This window comes from Chionomys nivalis, chromosome 9 (assembly GCF_950005125.1).
Source record: "Chionomys nivalis chromosome 9, mChiNiv1.1, whole genome shotgun sequence".
NCBI lineage: Eukaryota > Metazoa > Chordata > Mammalia > Rodentia > Cricetidae > Chionomys > Chionomys nivalis.
In genome coordinates, this window is record NC_080094.1 from 34,531,517 (window position 1) to 34,553,800 (window position 22,284).

At 37.3% G+C, this 22,284-nt stretch overlaps 1 protein-coding gene across 6 annotated transcripts in view; it reads right to left on the bottom strand.

The window, feature by feature from the left end:
* The window catches only part of Macrod2 (mono-ADP ribosylhydrolase 2), a 1,826,063-nt gene that overhangs the window by 825,028 nt on the left and 978,751 nt on the right, over window positions 1-22,284 (bottom strand). The window lies entirely within an intron of this gene.

Consider the following 22,284-nt stretch of genomic DNA (forward strand, 5'->3'; position numbering starts at 1 on the left):
CTGCTCATTTTGACTTCTTTTCATGTCAATTAAAATATTAAAGATGCCTCATTTATGACATATAAAACATTCCAGACAATTTTCCTAGGGATTAGTAAAAATATTATTACATTGTCTGTAAGTCACACACATGACAGTGCTTACTCTCTTAATTGTGAACTGCATTTTAGAGACAGCTGTATTGATAGCTGCTAATATATTGCTGGCATAAAATGTCCTCAAATATTAAGCATTCAAATCTTTTAAAGATAATCACTGCACCAAATTTGGACAGTTATATGAAGGTAAGTTTAATTTTTCCCATCATTAAATCCCAACATTCATTTTGTAATTTATTGGCTTAGCCCAGATTTCTTGCTTTCACTGACCCACAGCGTGATCTGATTTTCTATAGTGTGGTCCCCCACGATGCAGGACTTCCATATTCTTTTCTTTAATCTCTGTCTCCAATGCTGTGCTTATTAGGGTTTCACAATAACTGCAAAGTTAGCCTCATTTTACCTTTTAACTGACATGTTTAGATATATTCCCAGGTTCTTATACTGACCTGTGAGACCATAATTACCTTAGGCATTTTTAAAGAGTAAAAATATTAATTCAAATAGCTTTAAGATTCATTTCTGAAAATTTTAAATCAGGTTCATCTATTCATTTTTTATTCACCTACTTATTTTCATTTAGAAAGAATATAATAAGAACATGGTATGGTGCCATGAATTTAACTAGATCCTGGGTACACATAGGTGGATAAGGACCCCTAGCCCAGTGCTCAGGGAGCTTGGGGTCCAGTGTGTGAAGAAAATATGCCAAAAAAAGTGCACATCATTTTCAATTGTGGAAAGGGATGCAGGATGTCAGAACTACGTGCCGATAAAGAATAACATGGAGAAACAGGAGTACATATTTCACTTTAGGGAGTTTCACAGAAAAGATCTCTGGAGACCTGACTCTTTCAGCTGTGACCTCAAGTCAAACAGCTAGTCTTGAAACAGAAGGAAAAAAGGTGGGGGTCACAAAGACTAGAGATGCAGGAGTGACTCCAGCACTTCAGGAAGCAACTTGTAAAGATGTCAATGCTACAAAGAGCCATTGAATGTTTATAAAAGTCAAAGCGACTACAGGAAGTGATACCAAGTGAAAGAGGGAAGGAAGGAGAATGGTAGTCATGGAGAAATGGAAAGGAAAAATGGGTGAGGGTGAAAAAACGTAAGACAGAAAGACTGAGAGGGTGATAGAGGGGAAGCAGAGAGACCAAAAGGGAAAGTTGGTGGCAAAGGTGGAGAGCAGGAGATGGTCCAAAGGACAGGGGTAAGAGGAATGTTAGGCAGGAATTAAAGAAGGGAGAAAGAGAAGAGCAGGGAGAGGTGATGAGGTGGATGTGTTTGGATCTCCCTCTTCTACCATTTTATCTCTTTCTATTGATCTCCTCTTGCTATTAGGAGTCAAGCCTTTAGTAAGTCCTATCACACACTACACACTTGGGTGATTTTGCTTCCTTGCTTGAACCCTGAATGATACAGATATATTACCCCAAAGAAAGGAAGCTTAACTTTATTTTCAACTCAGAAATTCACAGACAAAACCTGGCTTGCTCACATATTAGCCGGAGAAGAGTTGAGTTCGACACAAATCTTATGAAAAAAACTTCTCTGTAATTCTGCTGACAGAAACTGCTTTTAATTATCATCTGGTTAGGGAAGGAACCTGGCTATATTCTGTAAGCTGTTTTCTTTGGAGCAGGAATAACTAAGCAGCATATGGAATGATCTTAACTCCAGTATTTCAGAAAAAGAGAATATAATGTTGAGGGGAAAAAACAATGTAATTGAAAAGTAATGATAGAAAAACCAACATGGGAAAAAAAGACACAAATAAAGAACAGTGTTCACTGGCACATTTATGTCTTTGGATAAGAAAGCGGAACTTTCTGAGAGAAGCGCATTGTTTGGATATTTTCCAGGTCATCTGTGTCTACTGTCAATAATGCATTTTGTGATCCTGTTAAGAGTGCAAAGGACACCTTTCTATATCAGTTTCATGTCATAGAGACAACTGTGCTGGACTGTTATAGATTTTTCAACTTTTTTCTTATATAAAACTAAATAATATATTTGTTCAAATATCACCGAACCATCTGAGAGGTGTTTTTATTCTATTCTCTACAAGGTTGGTGTGTTGTGCCCTCGCAATAGTACTTCCTTCAGAGAAAATGTTGGTGCTTTGACCCAGAGCACAGGTAAGTCAATCCCAAGAACCTTCCAGAAGCTGAAAAACCAAGCATGGAAACACCCAGGTTATTCTCACCTCACTGAAAAGGCCTTCTCCTTGCCCTGAGTGACTCGGCACCCGCCCCCACACCTTTCCTTACACCTGATATCAAACTATGGATTTCCACTCTCCACTGAGTTGAAAAAGGCAGAACCGATTCCATTGTAGCATGCCACAAAAATCCCTATGTTCTGTCTTCCTGAGGTGATTTTCAGTTGTGGTGAACTAGGCACCAAGTTTACCACGGTGATCATTATCAGATGTGCAGGCCGTTGCGGCTATGCACCAGGGTCACAGTTATGCATCCTTACAATCCATTCAGCTTCCTAAACCCAAGCAGTAACTCCCATTCCCCTCTTCGCAAAGTGCTTGAAACTAACCATATTTTTATTTTGGCCTCCAGGAGTCTGATCGGTCCAGAAGACTCACATTAGTGAAGTCATTCAACTTTTACCCTTCTAGACTCGATGTCACAGAATGCCATATATTCAAGGGTCAGTCTTATTGTAGAATTCACCATGATTTTATTTATCATGACTAAACATATTCAAATGTATGACGCTGCCACATCTTTTTATCCTTTCATCTGCTGCTCAAATTCTGAAAAGAGCTGATTTCGGCATATGACCACTCCATTCGCACATCTGATAGACCATATGGGCACACACATACCCAGCCAGGCACATACAGCAGGTAGACAAAGAAAGGCCTTTGACTGACTGCTTTGGCAACACAACAGGTTCTTTGCAAATCTTCGGTTCACACACATATTCAAAGTGGCCGGAAGAGGGAAGTCACGGCTGGTCATGACTAGAACTTCCCAGAGCCTCCAGTAATCAGCTACTTCATGTTGTGGGTTGGAGAAAAAGTTCCTCATAGGAACCCAGATTGAACACTCCTTGGATTTTCACATTGCAGAAGAGCATCTGTCTTATTAGGGCCATATTCTCACTCACGAAAGGTTGACACCATGACAGAATCATATCCAGAAGGTCCCACCAAATACCATCACATTTAATCATGTGCATTTGGAGTGAACTAAATATTCAGTCTACATGCATGAAGTTCAGGGATATTTATTCCTTTGCAGTTTTCCAACTAATCAGGTTTTAGTACTTTCTTCACTCCAGAGATTCTAGATTATCCTCCTACTAATACATTCCAATACACAGCTGCTTGCAAGAAACCACTCTTCAGCTTCAGATGTCTCCCATGACTGTTTCACAGAACTGGAGTATTACAGTGTGTCGTCTTTAATTTGTTTTAGTGAACTATTAGCAACTCATCCACATGGTAATATACATCCAGAATTTGTTCCTATTCACTGTGTGTACAGCCAGTCATTTGGATTGTTTCTAATTCAGATCTGTTACTTTTTTAAAAAAAAAATTGGTTAAAATCATGTATAATTCTTAATTTTGAACCTAAAATTTTAGGCTGTTTCCTACAATAATAGTCTATTTTTGTTGGGTTTGAGCATGAATATTCTGTTGATTGCTTTAATGTAAGTTGAAAAATCTACATGTTTTTCAATATTTTGTAACAGTTTAATAAAATAATCTGGGGATAATTTTGAAAGAAAGAAGTAACTGCATAGATTGTGTATAACTGTTAGGTTTTGGGGAAAATATTTCCTATTTTTTTGGTTTTTTGAGACAGGGTTTCTGCCTTTAACGGTACTAACTGTCCTGGAACTAGCTCTTGTAGAACAGGCTGGCCTCGAACTCACTGAGATCCACCTGCCTCTGCCTCCCGAGTTCTGGGATTAAATGTGTGTACCGCCACCACCTGGCTTGGGGAAAAATATTCTTAAAAACTACTTTATTTTATACCACTTAGATACAACCATCCTAAATCTCAACCATCACTTTTAGCTAGTACAAGATGTGTTAGGGTTTTTGTTCATTGTAGCTATATTTTCACATTTAATGGTGCCTTTGTTGACTTATACTTTTTAAATTTCCATTTCTATGATTTTTTGATTACTCTGTATTGATATTTTATTGTTTTCAAGCAGTGTCATTTGGTATTGGTAGCTATTGCATTTTCTAGGAAGCTTTTTCTGGAAAATTAATTTATACTTATTTTTACTTTGTACTAGGTTTACATTTTCATCTTTTGTAGCCTTTTAAGTTAGCTATGTTATTAATGTTAAATAATTATTCAAACTTGAGATTTCCCCTTGTAAGTTATCTAATAATTTTATTATGTATGATTTTATGATTTAATTCTATATGCTTAATTATTAAATCATGGTTTCTTTTTTGATTCGTGAACTATATACTTTTGAGAATAATATGATTTACTCTTTATTTTTATTACCAACAATTCCATTATGTATTTTATTAACTTTATTTACTTCTCTTGGCCACTAGAATACAAATATCCCAGAGAGATATATTTTTGCCTATGTAATATTCTCAGCACATAGCATTCAGTAAGTCTTGATAAACAATGGTTAACTCATGATTGAAATACCTATACTGAGATTACTAAATAGCCAACAGTAAGAGTTTAGATAGCTTTTTCTGTAAAAGACTACATAGAAAATATCTTAGGTTCTGTTTACAGGTAAAGCATCCTCACATAATCTCCATTCTAAAAAGTAATTTACAACCCATTAAAAATGTTGCCTTTTTTTATTTTTAATTGGAGGACCATTTTAAAATAAGCCTTGACCTGGACCCAGTCTACTAGTCATAGTTTGCTGACCATTGGCTTAGGATGTAGTCAACAACTACAGGTGTTGAATGGGTACCAGAAAGTAACATTCCCTAAATTTGAAGATCAGAGAGATTTTGTGTGTGTGGTGTGTATGTGTGGAGGGGTTTACACTGAGAATCAAATGCAGGACCTTATACGCATTAGGCAACACTCTCCAATCCATCATTTATATATTAGTACACACACACACACATTAATTTTTTCTCAGATGTATTCCTCAATTAGTGAGAATGTTATTTCTAATTTTCTTACTGCAACAGTAAGTTAAATAGCTTTTCCTTATAATAACTGAGTCATATAGCTTAATTGTCTGACAGTACCACAATCTTTCACTAATATTTTGTTTTCCTTATTCTGCTAGTAAATACAGACAAATCTACCTCTCTTTTCCTTAGACCATCCAATCTATTAGCAACCTATCTTAAGTGACAAAAATAGTTTTCTAAAAACATTATTGTGAAAACTGGAACAGCTAAATCTACTTTAATTACCTTTCTGTCCCACAACTGTTTTGCCTTTTCTCGTCATATGTCTTTCTGTCTCTTGTCGACAGTTCTCAAATGCTACTGACTCTGTTCTTTTCAAGTTAAATATAAACTCATTTTATTCAGTGCTGAGTTTTACTCCTCAGTAGCAGAGGGTTTGAAACGCTTTCATTTTTCTCATGTCTTTAATTTTATATGTTGTTTCTTTATTTGTCCTATCTTGTTTAATTTGGCAAATACGTTGTTTAACAATCTTATTTTAATAAATATTTTAACATATTTACTTTAAGAATTCTATGTGTGAATACTATATTTATATCACTTCTACTCCTTTTTCTAACTCCTCCCATGTTCCCTATTTCCTCTTGAATTAATGATCTCTTCTTCTACTATTATTTTTACACACACACACACACACACATATATATACACACACACAAACTACTAAATCCACCTGAGTCTATCACTGTAGCTCATATGTACTCATGTTTAGGGCTGAGCACTTCGCTACCTGGGAGTAGATAACTATTAAAAGACTTGTCTCTGGAGAACACTGATTCTTCTCTTAGCAGTCAGTTATTGTCTATGACTCTTCATTTAGGGATGGGGCCTTATGAAATTTCCCCAATCCACGCTGGTATACTGACTGGATAGTCACTATACAGATCTTGGTAGGCCACATATTGTTGAGGTATAGCATCCTGGTTATGTAACGAACACACTATCTCACAGCAGGTTTCCTAGTCTTCTGGATTTTACAATCCCCCTCTTCTACCTCTTCCCCAATAGTTTTCTGATTAAGTGTAGGGCTAGAGCTGTGCCTCCCGTGATCACATGTTCTCTGCATTTTGACCAGTTGTGGATCTCTCCAATAGCCTTTGTTCACTGTAAATTAAAGCTAAAAGATTCATTGGTGAGGGGTTAAAGCTTCACTTACCTGTGTGTATAAGGGAAATACAGAGGAAGACAGAGAAAAGAAAAAAAAATAAGATGAATCACATTAAGACTGTGTGTGTATACATATATGTGTGTGTGTGTGTGTGTGTGAGTGTGTGTGTGTGTGTGTGAGAGAGAGAGAGAGAGAGAGAGAGAGAGAGAGAGAGAGAGAGATTCAAATGTGCCAATCCCCAGGGATGTTTTTCTCCAGGGGCATTTAGAGTTGCTTCTGTCTGGAGCCAGAGAAAACTTACAAGAGGTGAATCAGTTTTATTTGTATGCAATACTTTTAAATCACAATGCCAATATAATAATAGAGGGCTATAAATTTTCATCTTTATTTTCCATTGAAGATGAGATAGAGATGTTCATCTGATGTGGGATTCCCCTCTGTTTGCTGTGATTACCATTAAAGGATAAAATTAACTGTCTTAGCCTGTGATAGGGCAAAAGAATAGAGCTAGGTTGGGGGGATGGTAAACTGAATGCTGGGAGGAAGAAGGTGGAGTCAAGGAGAAGCTATGTAGCCTCGCCAGAGATAGATGCCAGAACTTTTTCCAGTAAGCCACAGCCTCATGGTGATACACAGATTAATGGAGATAGGTTAAATTAAGATGTAAGAGTTAGCCAATAAGAAGCTAGAGCTAATGGGTCAAGCAATGATTTAAATAATATTGTTTCTGTGTGATTATTTTGGGGATGAGCTGCTGGGCAATCAGGAACAAACAACAGGCCCTCCCTGCAACATTCATCTTTTAGGATATCCCCTTATTTGGGAGGTGGAGTTCATTCTGGTAGAACAGATTCTTGTTAGCACTCAACTTCATGTTTTTACTACAGATTTTAAGTTGCCTTCGTGCAGGTTGATGTTTCAGTTGCCATTCCCATACATGTCTATTAGTTCTCAACATACCTGAAGTCACTCTGAACATCAGTTTTCATAATTTCTGTCTATGGTCATGATCTTCTCTTTATTTCAGAGGTCTAAGGGTCTCACATCCTTCGTGAAAGCTTTGCACTTCATTTTGCTGTCAAACATCTGCTTCCAGTTCCATGATTTTCAAAATATTTAGTTCCTCACACTGCTACATTAATAACTTCTGTTTCATCCATAAATTGTTTTTTTTTAGTTAGTCTTGTTAAACCACTTCAACACCACACAATTATATTATCAGACCGATTTTAAGCTTTTGAACAGCTGGTAAAAGTGAATCCTTCAACTCACATTTAGCGTGAAACTTCAGTGAGAGATAACTCTTGTAAAAACTTTTATTTTTATTTTGACTTTGTTTTTCCTGAATGCTGAAAGACTAATTATCTGCTCTGGTGGAAAGGTGATGAGAAAACCACATTTCACCGTCTAAAGCAGAAATTAAGTAGAGCTGACAGGCTCCAGAGATAAGCACTCTAAACAGAATTTTTAAAAGAAATCATGAATTTTCTTCCTTATAAACATACCTTTGCCTAGTGAGTAAGAAAATATAAATTAATGAGATGATGCAGCTGAACCAATATCCAGATGGTAGATTTTTAGAGAAAATGGTAATTTATTGGACTGTCTTCTGTTATGCCAAACCATATGCTTTCGTTTTCGTGTTTACTAATAGCCCATTTAGAAGTGCAATACATATGGATCACATTAAATTTCTTTTGGTTCAGTTCTGAAGAAATACATGAAAACGTTACCTTTTAACCTGAGGACAGTGAATAATAATTTATTACTTAGATTGTATTAGGTATTATAATTTGTGTCCTCTTAATAGCACAAAGTCTTATGCTCAATATATATTGACCAAATATTTTCTGCATACATTACATATATACATACACACACACACACACACACACACACACACATATATCTAACTTGTTCTTTGTGCAATCAAGTAAGATGTGCCATTATATAACTCGCCTCAGAATACACATGACAAAATAAACTCACAGTTCATATGACGAACAAGTGGCAAGTCAACATTTGTAAAAAAGAGATGAAAGAGATGACCCATGAAGTCTTCTGGTCCTCACATTTTATCACACAATCCTCAACTGTGTAGCAATATGTGTGGATTTGTCTTGGGTACATAAATATAAGTTCGTATTCCTTTAAGTCCTCTGCTCTGACCAACGTTGACTTCTTGCAACATTTCATCTCCATGATAAGAAGAGGGAGAACTATTTAACAAAGATATGTTCCCCTATTCAGATTATTCATACATAATTAATTATTATCCAAAATTGTTACAGATCAGAAAATGGGAACTAGCAAAGTAGCTGAGCAAAGCCTGAATCCATTTCAATTGCCTATGAAATATCTTCTGATAAAGGAAAAAGGGTGGGTTGAATCCATTATTTGAGTAAGCTTTCAGTTTAAACCAAAAATACCTAAGTGGGTTTGGGGAGGTATAGGGGGATTGGAAAATGGAATCATGCCCATGATTCCATTCTTCTGAGTTCATTTTTTAAAAGAAATAAATAACTTACAGGTTTAATTCTGAATGACAAATTATAGAGCAAATGTGGGTAGTATCTCTCCAGTACTATTAGTGATATTCTTCAAATAAATAAAATTGTTAGAAACTATATAATTTTCAGCACAATGATTCAAATGTTCCCAGGAAGATTGTTTGTATGAACAAGACTCTTCCAAAAGGTTGGTCCTTCATACATTCTGAACTGGCATTTATCCTTGCTTTGCAGCCTAAGCCCTATTCCAAAATTATGGAACTGAGGAACCAAGGTCCAAACACTGGATTTACTTAGACTCACACACCTTAATTTAGTCATATCTCAATTTAACTGAGCAACAACAACAACAACTTCTGTTTTCACCCTGCTAAGAGTAATGTTTAGAGCAAGAAGTAATAAATAAATAAATTCCATAGCAGCCATATTGTAGCTATATCTTCAATGACAGAAAAATCTTGCTTTCCAGCTTGGATCTAGAGAAAGGATTTTTGAAAAGTCCCATAGCTGTAGGCAAACTTAGAGGAGATGCTAGAAGTGGGAATCAGGCAGCTTCCTGAGTTTCCCATCCGTGACACAATAAGAAACATTTTGTCTCTGCCCAGTTCCTGATTCGGAGTTCCTAAAATGTTTGTAATGTTCAAAGCGACAAAAGTGCTTGGACTATTTTCCCTCTGAATTTTGAAATCTTTAACTCTAGTTTCTGATTCCTAAGCCCCAAAACCTTTGAGAATTCCTGAGTGCTGGGAGAAACAAGAGTTTCCTACAGAGCTCAGAAGATCATGGGAACCTTGGTGATAGAAGCACTTTTGGTTCAGGTCAGGCAGCTTTTAGTGAACTGATCACCCCCACCCCATCCTCAGGAGGAAATAGGAACTGCAACTGAATTAATAAACTTGTCAAATGCACTTGATAAAACAGGCATAAAATCTTTACACTATGGTGTTTGAAGGTGTTTTGGATTGGTATGGGTATCCCAGTGTTGGCAGAACAGCATACTCCCAAATCCTCAGTGACAGATGTGGCCTGCACTTGGATCCCTATAGGACACATCCTGGGTGAACATCTGTACTCTTTGCAATACTCTTTGTAATAGGCCAGCAAAGTAAGTTGAGTCATCATTTGTGTCCCCTGACTTGATTTTGTAAAGTATCAAATGACAAGGAAGGAGATGTGGGTGACCCTCATCTGCATCTAGGCAATGGGAAACATGGGGGAGACATGGGTTTGTGACCAGCATCAGAAACAGAACAGCATTGCAGAACTGAGCCATCAACTTGTAGGGCCTGCAGTAATTCTGGAAAGTAAATGTGAGAATTTAAGTCATCTGTAGGCTACCTGATTGAAGATTTGCTTGATAGGAATACTACACACCAATATCAGAAAAGATTTTTTAAAAAGATATTAAGCCATAAACATACTAATGAGAGAGCATTTCAGCTGATGGATGAAGAAAGGCAGATTCCTTTTCCCCTGTATTTTTCATTTCTCTCTTAATCTTACCCATCAGACTGTGTTAGCAGCACAGAGATCATCCTGTAAAACCAGCATACACCACAGATATGTTTTCCTTCTAAAATCTGAGTCCTAAGCTAAGGCTAAAACAGATCAAACCTCCAAATCTCAGGGATTTTAAACAGTTGACTCCTCATGGAAAGCCTTACCAACTCTGAGAAGTCCAGAGGGGCATGGGATGGATTGAAAGGGTGTTGGATTTTGTCAAAAGCATTTTCAGCGTCTAATGAGATGATCATGTTTTTTTTTTCTTTTAGTATATTTATATTGTGGGTTACATCGACAGATTTTTCATATATTGGCCCATCCCTGCATTGCCAGGATGAAGCCAATTTGATCATGTTAGATGATTTTTTAATGTGTTCTTAGACTTGGTTTGCCAGTATTTTATTGAGTATTTTTGCATCAATACAAGGAACATATCTAAACATAATAGAATCAACATACAGAAAGCCAACAGAACTATTGTAAGAAAGCTTTTTCTTTTTTCTTTCAGTCTCTGAGTCAAACACCAAAGTATATGACTAATTTGAATACTAGGAATGCTCAGTGAAAATATTTTTTGGATTACTTCTGTCAGCCTCCCTTAAACTTCATTGGTTAAAAATAGGACTTCTTCAAGTGGTTAGCAATGGGAAGCAGGGAAGAAGCCCTGTCAGGACCCAAGGCTACCAGGAAATGGTCACTAAGCCTATAAAGTCTTCCCTGCCGATGCTGAGTCTAACCACGGTAGTGTCAATTAGGAATGGATAAACCTATTCTCATTCCATTGGCAATCCCTCAAAATGTCCCAGTGGCTAGACATAGCTTGATAACCTGAACACTATAAAAATTAATTATACCCAGCCCTGATTTCTATTAATAATTGAGGGTTTCCTGCCAGTGTGACATCTGGCAGGGATTATCCATCTCCATCAGAAGCAGTGGGCAGGGCAGGTGGAAGACCTCTGTGAGCTACTTGTTTGTGTGTGCTAAATAATTAGGAAGAAAAAGACATTCTGGTGGGCCCCACTGGTTAGCAGGTGGCATGTCGGACATCTCAAGGCAATAGTTCTCTTGACAGCTGGAACTCTAGGTTTTCTATAATAACCAATTAGAGACAGAAACTGACTTGTTTTGAAATTTCTTTTAAAGAACAATTGCGTGGTGTAATGTTCATCGTGTCTGCTCTGAGTGGGTCGAGAAGGGATGAATACTCCCTCTACACTCATGTGCCACCATTACTACCTTAGGGCCTTTTTATGTGGAAAACAATCACTGTGTCATAATACAAAGATCTTAACTAAATTCAAGGGTCCAAGTCTAATAGAATTTTATACTGAATGATGAAAATTGAATTAATATCAAAGTTTTAATGGGTCATCAACCACATGCCTAGATGTAGTTGCATATGTTTCATGTGTGTTTATTGTATTGGACTATGATTTTTTCCTTATAAAATAAACACCTAGAATTTTATAAGGCTCTTGGAAAATCCCAAATCTCTTAGAATAGAGGCTTGAATTTAGATGTCTCAACATAGTGAAATGCACATAGGAAAACATTCCTAGCCTCGTCACACAGCCTACTTAACTCTCCCTGTCGTCCCTTGATGTTATTTCTATTCCCTGATGAAACCTCCTGTGGACCCAGCTGCTCTGACTGCATGGAGTACTCATCTTTTATCACCATAGTTCACTAAATCGTATGTGTTGCTTTCATTGGTTGAATAAAGAAACTGCCTTGGCCTTTTGATAGGGCAGAACTTAGATAGGCAGGGAAGACAGAATGGAGTGCTCGTAAGAAGCACAGTGTGGCAAATGCCCTGGTTCTCCTGCCTAAGACAGACGCTGGTTAGACTCATGCCGGTAAGCCACAGTCAAGTGGCAATACACATCAATGGAGATGGGTTAAAATAATATGCGACAGTTAGCCAAAAAGGGACTGGAGATAATGGGCCAGGCAGTAATTTAGTTAATACAATTTCTGTGTGGTTATTTCAGGGATTAAGCTAGCAGGGCGGCTGGGACAACAAGCAGCCCGCCGCTCCTCGCACTACAAAGATACACACATGTGTACGTATGTGTATATGTGTTCCTTCAGACTCTGAGCAAGGGGATGCGATGAAGTACTGCCTTGTATGGTAGAAAAAAAATTCACTCTCCCTTATCAATCAACCATCCAGCCAATTGATATCCTTATATAATTAAACTTTTTGAAGAAGAGAACTGTCTCCTCCATTTGGTGTTCCCCCAAATCAAAAGGATTGATTACAATCTCCTCATTACCCTCCAAAAGAGCCAAATTAAAAATTAACCCTTAATTCTATTCTCTCTGTAATAGGATACTTCAATCATATTTCTCCAGCAACTCAGGAAGTTGCATACGTTTTAAACCCTAGATTTAATATCCTAAAAGTCCTTGCCAAGTTCTTATCTTTATAAACTCCTCTGATGCATGAATTACAACATGGATGGACAAGTGTAAGAGAGAGCAATTGGGGGGTGGGGGCTGTTTCCCTAAGGATCGGGTTTGCATTATGGAACACAAGGTAATTTCGACATGGCTCTGTCTTTTTGTTTTATAAAAACAATGTCGGTAATTGAAAGGACTAATTCTCATTAGATTCTATGATAGGGATTCAAGTACACTAAAAAGGATACTTTTCCAGTACAGTTTAAAGATCATGCTTAACCTCTATACATTCGCACATAAAAAGGAAAGGGACATTTCCTTTCACACTTGGTGTGTGGAAACAGAATGTGTTACAAATAGAGCTTTAAGCATTTGAGGAAAAGAGTAGCTTAGATTAGCACAGAGAGATAAGAGGGAAAAAAGATCTCATGGTCAACATGCTCGGATTTCCTGCTGAGAAATGTGAATTAAATACACCACTCCTTGTCAGCCTGTAAGGGAGCAGTCCGAGCCTCTGCATCACTTTATATTCCACTAGATCTTCTTTGCAGTCTGCTCAACAAGTGAATGATCATATCGTAGGGTTGCAGAATTCTAGACTGAAGTTAACAGAGAAGTCAGCAGCTGGTCTTTAGGAAAATGAACGATTGCCGCAGGAGCCAAGGATGGGGTTTCCATTTGCTTTGCAAACACATGACCCACAACCAAGGACATGTATGAAAATGAATTTAGCATGAAAGCAAATTGAAGGTCATATTATTGATCGCCTCTCTCTGTTTTCAAAACCACATTTGCTTTGTGAGGCAGAGTTAGAAGATTTGGACTTGGAAGGTTCTGAGTTTACTCTGCCTTTTACTAAGCTTAAGGTTTACGGGTTCATACCTTTGTGGAACTCTATTTCCCCTCTGGAATGCAAAGGATTCCTAAGGTGTGTGTGCACACACACATATTACTCTTAGTGGTATTATTGTCATAATTATATTACAATTTTAATGAACAGTAAATATCTGTTTGAAAATTTTAGAAGGAAAATCTATGAATGTTCATTTCACACATTTCAAAATCAGGCTCAGATTAATTTGAGGACATTTCTACGAAGGTGGATAGCACTCTCTATCTGGTGCCATCGTTCAGACAGACTGGGGGATTTAAAGCAAAGGACGGAGCATCTGCATTCACACCGAAGCTGGAGTCACACATGGTAGCACACATGTGGCAGCTGTGGTTCTGGGAGAAGAGGCTGCTATATCTCAAAATATAACTAAAAATGTTTAATGGCAAGGACACTTTTCAAAGGTATGGAACAACAGTGTACCCAGAGATTTCTTTGGGCAGTGCACAGCTCTTGCAACCTTTAGAACTGAAGAAACAAGAGAGGCAAACAGTTACTGAAAGCCAGTGAACACTATAGAATGGGGAGGGAACTGCTTCTGTAGAAGAATACAGAAACTGGCAACTTCATTTGCTGACACAATAGCAAGCACTAGGATTCTTCCTTGTCTTATGTCTAAATCCACTAGTACCCACCACTGGATGACATAATCTCAGGTGATATAGTCCACAGGGTCCATGACAAAAGCCTGAATGTGGTCATCATTCTTACATCAAGCAACAAATCAGAACATACACTTGCATTCAAATGGAAATCACTGCTAACCACACAGGATGACGACGTTTTAAAACTTTAGTTCTGGCTGAACATTTGTGTTCCTCTTACTTTATATGTAGAACTCCTATCCATCAATAAGATGATATTCAGAAGTGGGGCTTTGCGAGATAATTAGAGTTATATTAGATATGAGGCTATTGCTGTCGCATCTCCTCTCTTTTCTTCCCTCCCTCCCTCCCTCCCTCCCTCCCTCCCTCCCTCCCTCCCTCCCTCCCTCGCTCCCTCCCTCCCTCCCTCCCTCCATAAATATGCAGCAAAGAAAGAACCCAGGAATACAGTGAGAAGGCAATCAACTACAAAGAGTCAGAAGACCCTCACCAGATACCTACACTGTGACTTTACATTTCCCAACTTCAAGTTCTGAGAAATAAAAGACTGTTGTTTAAGATACACAAATCTCTGGTATTTGCTGAGAAAAGCAACCTTGAAGACAGTGATGGCAAGAGATAACTAATAGGCTAGGGAACTGAAACATATTCCTTCAGTTTAGGGTGGTAATTACAGAAAAGAGAATGCATGATGAAGATAATTTGGTAGCAGATTTAGTAAGAAAACTTGTTATTTTATTTTTTTTCAATTCAACTTCTCTACAAGGGGAGAAATTGTTTATATGAACAGATTATCTCATGTTGCTTCTGAGTCAATTCTTGACTTTCTGGAAGTCTGCTAAGATAAAGGCATGGGGGGGGGGAGAACAAAGCAAAAGCAAAGAAAGACTTTTTTTTTTTTTTACAAAAGCTCTGAAATATCCCTCATCTCTCCCGGTACTCTTGATTTGACCTCCTAGAAGGAATGAGTTTGGTGAGATGACTCACCCATGCCAGTCATGATAGTTCTAGAAATTCTATAGAAGATAGACTTATATATGGAATCTGGTAGAAAGGGGCTACCCATGAAATGGACTCAAGGGCAAAGGATTAAATATTACATCAGCATCTCAAATTTGTGTATGTCAAGGGGATACATGGTACCAAATCATGAGTTCATGGAGACCAATCTTCCCTATGAAGGAAACTAAAAAGAAATAAGGTGGATGCACTAAGGAAATTAACTCTAGTATTACTAAGAATGTGATTTTTTATTTTTTTAGTTCTTTTTTGAGTCACCAATGACTCCATTCACAGTTAATGGAATGAGTAAAGGACAATGAGTAAGGGATGTTTCCAACAGTTCATCTTCAAAATGGAGGCTTAGAAATTGGTCCTCCAACATACAATACCTCTTATCTAATACTCCATATTTTATCCATCGTTTCCTCAAATCATATTTCAAGACAAAAGTCAAAAGTGTGGAAACTTCAGACATAAAAGGGAGATAAGGAAAACACCTTGGACTTTATTCTACTTGTGTGAATTGTATCATCTAATCAGGAAATGCTGTCTAAGCTTGAAATGCCACCTCTCACCACCTGAGAGTAAGAAAGTGCATACCCCAAGTCTACATGCAAGGATGGCTGACTTTGCACTGCTGATCACTTGCAATAACTCATGAAAGCAAGGCACATGCTTGTAAAATTCAAAGTAGGACATACTAAAAAAAAAACCCTAAAATCCATTGAGTTTTTGTTTTGTTTTTACTACTATTCATATTTTAACTGAAGTGTTGGATACTAACATGAAGACACTTCCAAGGAAGATTACTCTGTATGTTTAATGATACCACCATGTATCTGCTCACAGATTCATTCATCCATTCAGAAAATTAATGCCAATAATTGATTTAGGCATTTGGAACTCTCAGTTAATAAACTCATATTCCCTATACTCAGAGAGATCCTAATACAAGAAAAGGAGAAATACCCGCAGCCTTGCTGTTCAGAACTACTGGGTTCCAGGAAGTCCATGGTCAGGAGGAAGAGTCACTGAATTTTTAAAGAAATCTATGTCCATGTGACACAGGAAAATACTTATCTAAATTTCTGAAAGAGATGATGAAGGAAAGAAATAAAGCATCCCAGGGAGACAGACCAGGGTGGGCAGGTCAGGTAGAAGGGACAGGCTAAAACAAAGTCATGGATAAACAGAGTGTGTACTAGGGATGCCCCATGCCTGAGTAAACCTGTTTAGTATAAACCACAAGAGAATAGTCAGGCCAGTGAAATGGCTCAGCACATAAAGTACTTGTTCTGCAACTTGAAGACATGTCTTCTATCTCCTGAACCCATGTAAAGAGGGCAAACAGCAGAAATACTTCATAAAAAAGATAGTGAGTTGTAGCTAGCAGGGAGGTCAGACCCATGCTGTAACAGGCTGTATTGAAGCATCCACTGCAGCCCACAGAAAGAGCAAGTTAGAAGAACTTTATCTGTTGATAAAAAGCAGCGAAATAATGGATTCATTTGGCAAACTCTATTCACCAGGCTTCGTGTGTTGACTCCCTACTGGGAATAAAGGACTCTACACACTGTGCTGAGTTTTGAGAAGTTAGTATGTCTACTGTCACTCTAAACAAGCAGCAGCTGGTATAGCTCTGTTATCTACTGCTATTTTTTCTTTCATTTATTTAATTGATCTTAACTGAAGAAATAGAATGTAACCTTTCAGTCCATTTGGCCTGGATTTGAGCCATGATCTGTACCTGGGGAAAGTGCCTAAAGATTTCCTTTCCTTTCACTGCTGAACCGTCCTGACTCACCCACTCAAGTTACCCTTCTCTCTGATGATTTCTAAGAATGGGGAACTCTTTACTTTTGGTAGAACAGAAAAGAGTCGGTGGTAGGTTCTACCCACACCCATATGCTGAATATTTGAACTACCTGTGAACATCTGGGAGTGGCTAATCCACATCTGGGTAGGTAGCCTTTATTGATGGAATCAAGGCTTTTATAAAGCAATCCCAAAGAGCTTTCTAGTCCTCTGTTTATCATGTGTCAGCTCAGTGAGAAAACAGTTTCAACAACTGGGAAGATGGCCCTCATGGAGCCCTACTATGCCAACACATTACCTTCAAAATCTGAGACTCAAAATGATCACAAGTAACCTCTTGTTGAAAAGTCACATGGATTGTGGTACTTTGTTACAGTCACTGGACCAAGTATTATAACCTACTATGTTTCCAAAGTGAGAAGGCCTCGGGACTAATCTATACAAAGTAGATCACGCACTTTTATTCAGTGACTAGGCAGGACATTTCTGCACATCACTGGGCTCCCTTCAGATGAAGTTACTGAGTCTCAGAAAGTGAGGCACTCACTCTCACTAAAAACTGTGGATAGCTCCTTGTCAGACCTGTAAGAGAAGGTAAGGAAGATGACAGTGAGTTTCTAGGAAGATGTCTCAGTATGGGAGGGGCCTCACTGCTTTTCTTCATTGTCCTAAACGGCTGGAGAAATGCTGCTAGTTCAAAGTCCTGAACTCACCAGGGAGAAGTTGGGTTTTTGCAGGAATAGGGAGAAAGAAAGAGAAAGGAAGGAAACAAAGCACTTGGAGTCAAGAAGACAACACTGGAGAGAGCCTCAGTAAGATGGGTATCTGTGCCTTCCGTAGCTTTGAAAACTGTAGCCTCATCCATCCAGGCTCCAATCAGAGCTCTGATCACTCATGTTGTTTCCAACAGAATTAAATCACCTTGACTTACATTTGGAACATGATGCTTTTAGGGAAACACACCCAATGCTCACCTATAATCACTCTCACCAAGGAACACACTCTCAGAGCCAGCATCTACATAAAAATATAACAACAACAAAATAACAAAAAGAGGTAAAAACACAGGGCATGATTTCCATGAAAATTCAGGCCTTTCTCCCCCAAACAACCGACTCTCATAAAACCCCCAACTTCTTGCCATGTAGATGGACTGTGCTGGACCAGGTTTCCTGCAGTTGAAACAATTGCTGGTATACTCTGCTGTGCTTGCCTCATTCATTCTACATCATGCTTGCAATAGGGGCCACACCATCATACACTATTGTTTTGTAAATTTATACCTTGAGTTACTTATCAAGGCAGTTACAGAGATGGGGGCATGGCCATAGTGTGTGTCCATTTTTATTGCATTCAGAACCAACGAATGGACTTGTGTCACCATTGGACAGGGATTTCCTGAAATCTTTCAACCTTTTTGTAACTTGGCAAAAGTAATATAATTTTCAAAAGAAAAGGCGTAGTAAATTATGGGTGGGATTGCTAGATAGAATCCAGAGGGATAATGCCTATCCATTTTTAATCAAACAAAGGCACTGGATAAGAAGGTATTAGATGCTGAATCTGTTTTAGATACACACACAGACACACACACTTTCTTTTATGTGGAAATAATGTGTTTCCCCATATATCAAAGTCTGAACTTTCAATCAAACCCAGTCTATAACTGAGAGATAAGGAAAATTATGCAATAGCAATTTTGTACTCACTTTCTGTCATTTCAAGATGACAGCATCAGTTGAAAGCAAAAGGAAAGTGCCATGAATTAAAATTCTGGAGCACAGGCATTTGATTCATCTTGACGATGCCATTTGGAGCACTGGCCTCCAGGGCTGAGTTCACTTCCTTCAACTCTGATTTACAGCTTGTCCTCCTAGGGGATGCTCCGATTTCAAGGGCATTAAGATATGATTTATTTATATAAGGCCATCTGAGGGTTATCATGCTCTCAAAAATTAGGTACAAGCATTACTTCATAAATGAAATAAAAAATGTTAATCATATTAAAACTCGGTTCATAATGACTAAAACAGTGAGAAACAAAATCAGAATGTCAGGCATGATGACAAACCAGAAACAAATTGATGCCCTAAAGAGCAAATGGTGATCTCTCTCTCTTCCTGTCTTCTCAAAGATGAATTAATAAATGGTGTCTCAGTACACCGCATCTTGGTCTTCCACGGTGTCAAAATAAAAGATAAATGCCTTTCCCTTTCTCTCTTCTTACCCAGAAACTTATTTTTCATAAAGAAAATTCAGGGGTATAGGTGAACTTTATTATACAAAAGATGGTTGAAGAAAAGAGGTGCACAAATGAGAAAACAAATAAGAAGAAAACAACCCATAAAGAATTTTTATGCAGTTTATTTCTTTTATTACGGCATGGTAATGTCAACACGATATAGAAGACAGAGAGGCTACTTACTCATGCCCCACTTAAATTGTGCCACTTTAGAGAGATTTTCCCTTCCTGTAAACAGGATATCAAATCACTTAGTTTTGTGTTACTTCATGGATAAGTAACTAATTTATTTATTTGTTGTCTCTACACCTGAGAAGGCATGAATTAAAGGAAAGCAGAACAAAACCACTGGGCCTTCTTTCTCATTTTAATATCAAAGTAAGTAAGGATTGGGAGACAGGACATTGATTTCGGTTGTACAAATGTTACAAGTATTGGCAAGATTGAAGAAAATTTTGTTGTGTATTATCAAAGCATTTTACTTTTCCTGAGGAAAAAATGAAAAAAATAAAAGTAAATCTCTCAAGGGAAAGAATAAATAAAGCATATAAAATATTTATGTAGAAGGTATTATTGACTTAGATAAATTAAAGATCATTTTTCAATTTGCCAAATGTATCAAAGATGTATTCTGAAAGTTTTGAGGAAGACTATAAGTTATACATTTAAAATCATATTTTGTGTGCTCAGTCACTCCCTCTCAGATAAGTACATATGCAACACACTTCAGACGTTATCAAGTATATCCATGTATGAAACCTATAATGGGGCTAATTCTAATCTCACCACTTGAGATCAACTGCATGGCACAGATGAAGATGTCATCTTTTAGATAAATGTTTAGAGTACTGAATGCAAATCTGCATAAGATAAAAAGTATCTTTAAATTTTGTGGACTCACAGTCAAGCTGCTATGCCATTCGAACATTTTAATCAAATTTAGACATCATTGTTTTGTTTACTTTGAGATATTTCAAACTTCCCCTTTGGCTTACTGCTTTCCTTACTCTTCATGAGAAGTAAGTTAGAGAAGTCTATTCAGAAGGTTATTATTGTCAAGAATGCTAGAAAATCTTTGAGGTTTATTTACAGATCTTTGGGTATCTCTTAAATGAAATATTTCGACCCAGAAGATGTGCTTAGGTTCTTCAAAATACCAAATATATTACTAAGGGTGTATATCAAGCAAGAATGGTCTTTGTTTCTGTTTTATGAAAACATGTCTTTTCACAGAAATACAGAATCCTGTGATGACCTTTTCATTCACCAGCTGGTGAACTTCAGTTTGGAAAAGAAGGGACTCTTTCCAGAAACCCAGAGAGCAAACTGCAAAGATTTTCACCAATGGCTGTAAGTTTTGGGTGACTTCTTTCAACACCGAATTAATATCAGGAGCAAAGTGCTGACTGCTACATTTTGCCTGGGAACACAGCAGGGTTGGATTGCCCTGTGAGAACCGATGCCTGGGCTCTGTTAGTCCTCACCCTAAGGTATTTTTCCAGGCTGTAACTCAGAATCCCAAATAACTATCAACTGATTTTAAAATATTCTTTATTCTCAGAATTTGGATCATCAGTATCAAGCAGGACAAATAATTTTGTCCCTTTCCCTCATAGGTCTATAAAAATGCTAAAGTCAACTCTATAAATGGATGCTCTACATTAACATATATACATAATACACACACACACACACACACACACACTACATTAACACACCTGCCATTCTATTCTGGGATGCAATGGCTTTCCTACAATATATATAGGACCCAGGGATCTCCCTTTGTCACAGTTCATAATGATGACACAGTTCATTATGCTTTCTCTCTGAACATAAAATTTGTCATTAAACTTGTGGCTAGCTTTATAACCATCTTAGTCATAGTGTGACATTTACGTGATTATTTTTTTTCTTAAAAAAAAGGGAGTGAAAGTTGAATTATGTCTCTGTGATTTTGATTATTCCCCCTTTCTTTTCAACAAAAAAAACGCATTAATTTTGATGAGCAAAGTACTACTTTACAGAGAAACTTAATTGGTTCAACCAAAAGGTCATTGTGTCTTCTCTGAATGCTGCTAGGTACCTTCAAATGCTCCATGCCACATCATGACACATTTATTATGATTGGATGAGGGGTAAAAAGCATTAAATTAAATTAAAACTAATTCACATCGTATTTTATATTTTAAAAGTCTTTTGGAGTGATGAATGAAATTATCACAGAGGTCCAGGATAAATGGTCACATTCTACATCTCCACTAAATTGTGTTTGCCGCTGTGTTTTCATGATAACTGTAAAACAGCAATGTCTATATGCTTAGCACAAAATTTATACATTAGAACATTTTTTGAGTTGATGATATATTTATTATGAGTAAACAATAAGATTCACCTAAATTCACACACTATTAACAAAATAGAGAGATTAACACATACCAATAATCAGAACATACATAGAAAACTACATGTTTTGGGGTTATCTAGACCTTTAAATGAGCACTGGCTGAGATGACACAAGTCGTGTGGCCTTTACAATATATATGTAGCCTTAAAAAAAACATGTAACAGAAATAAGCATAGCATAAGAGAATTAAATAGGTAAGATCCTATGAAAGTCATATTCATCTTATACTTAAAATTTCTAATGCCTGCAAATGAACACACTTTCCCTTCTAAACCATTAGGTAATTCTTGAACAGACTACATGAATCTCACTTTAAAAATCAAGCAGCAGTCATCCTCAGAAATCTTTTAAAAGATAGAAGGGCTTGAAAGATAGAAAGGAAAGGGGATAGTAACATAATATAATCCTTTAGCTTAATATTAATTTTGTACTGATTTGAATTACATTTATTATGTCTTTTTAAAGATGTTGTAGTAGATGCTAGACGTGCCACAAAAATAAAAAGACAAAGCCATCTTCTAGGACTTTATGATCAGCAC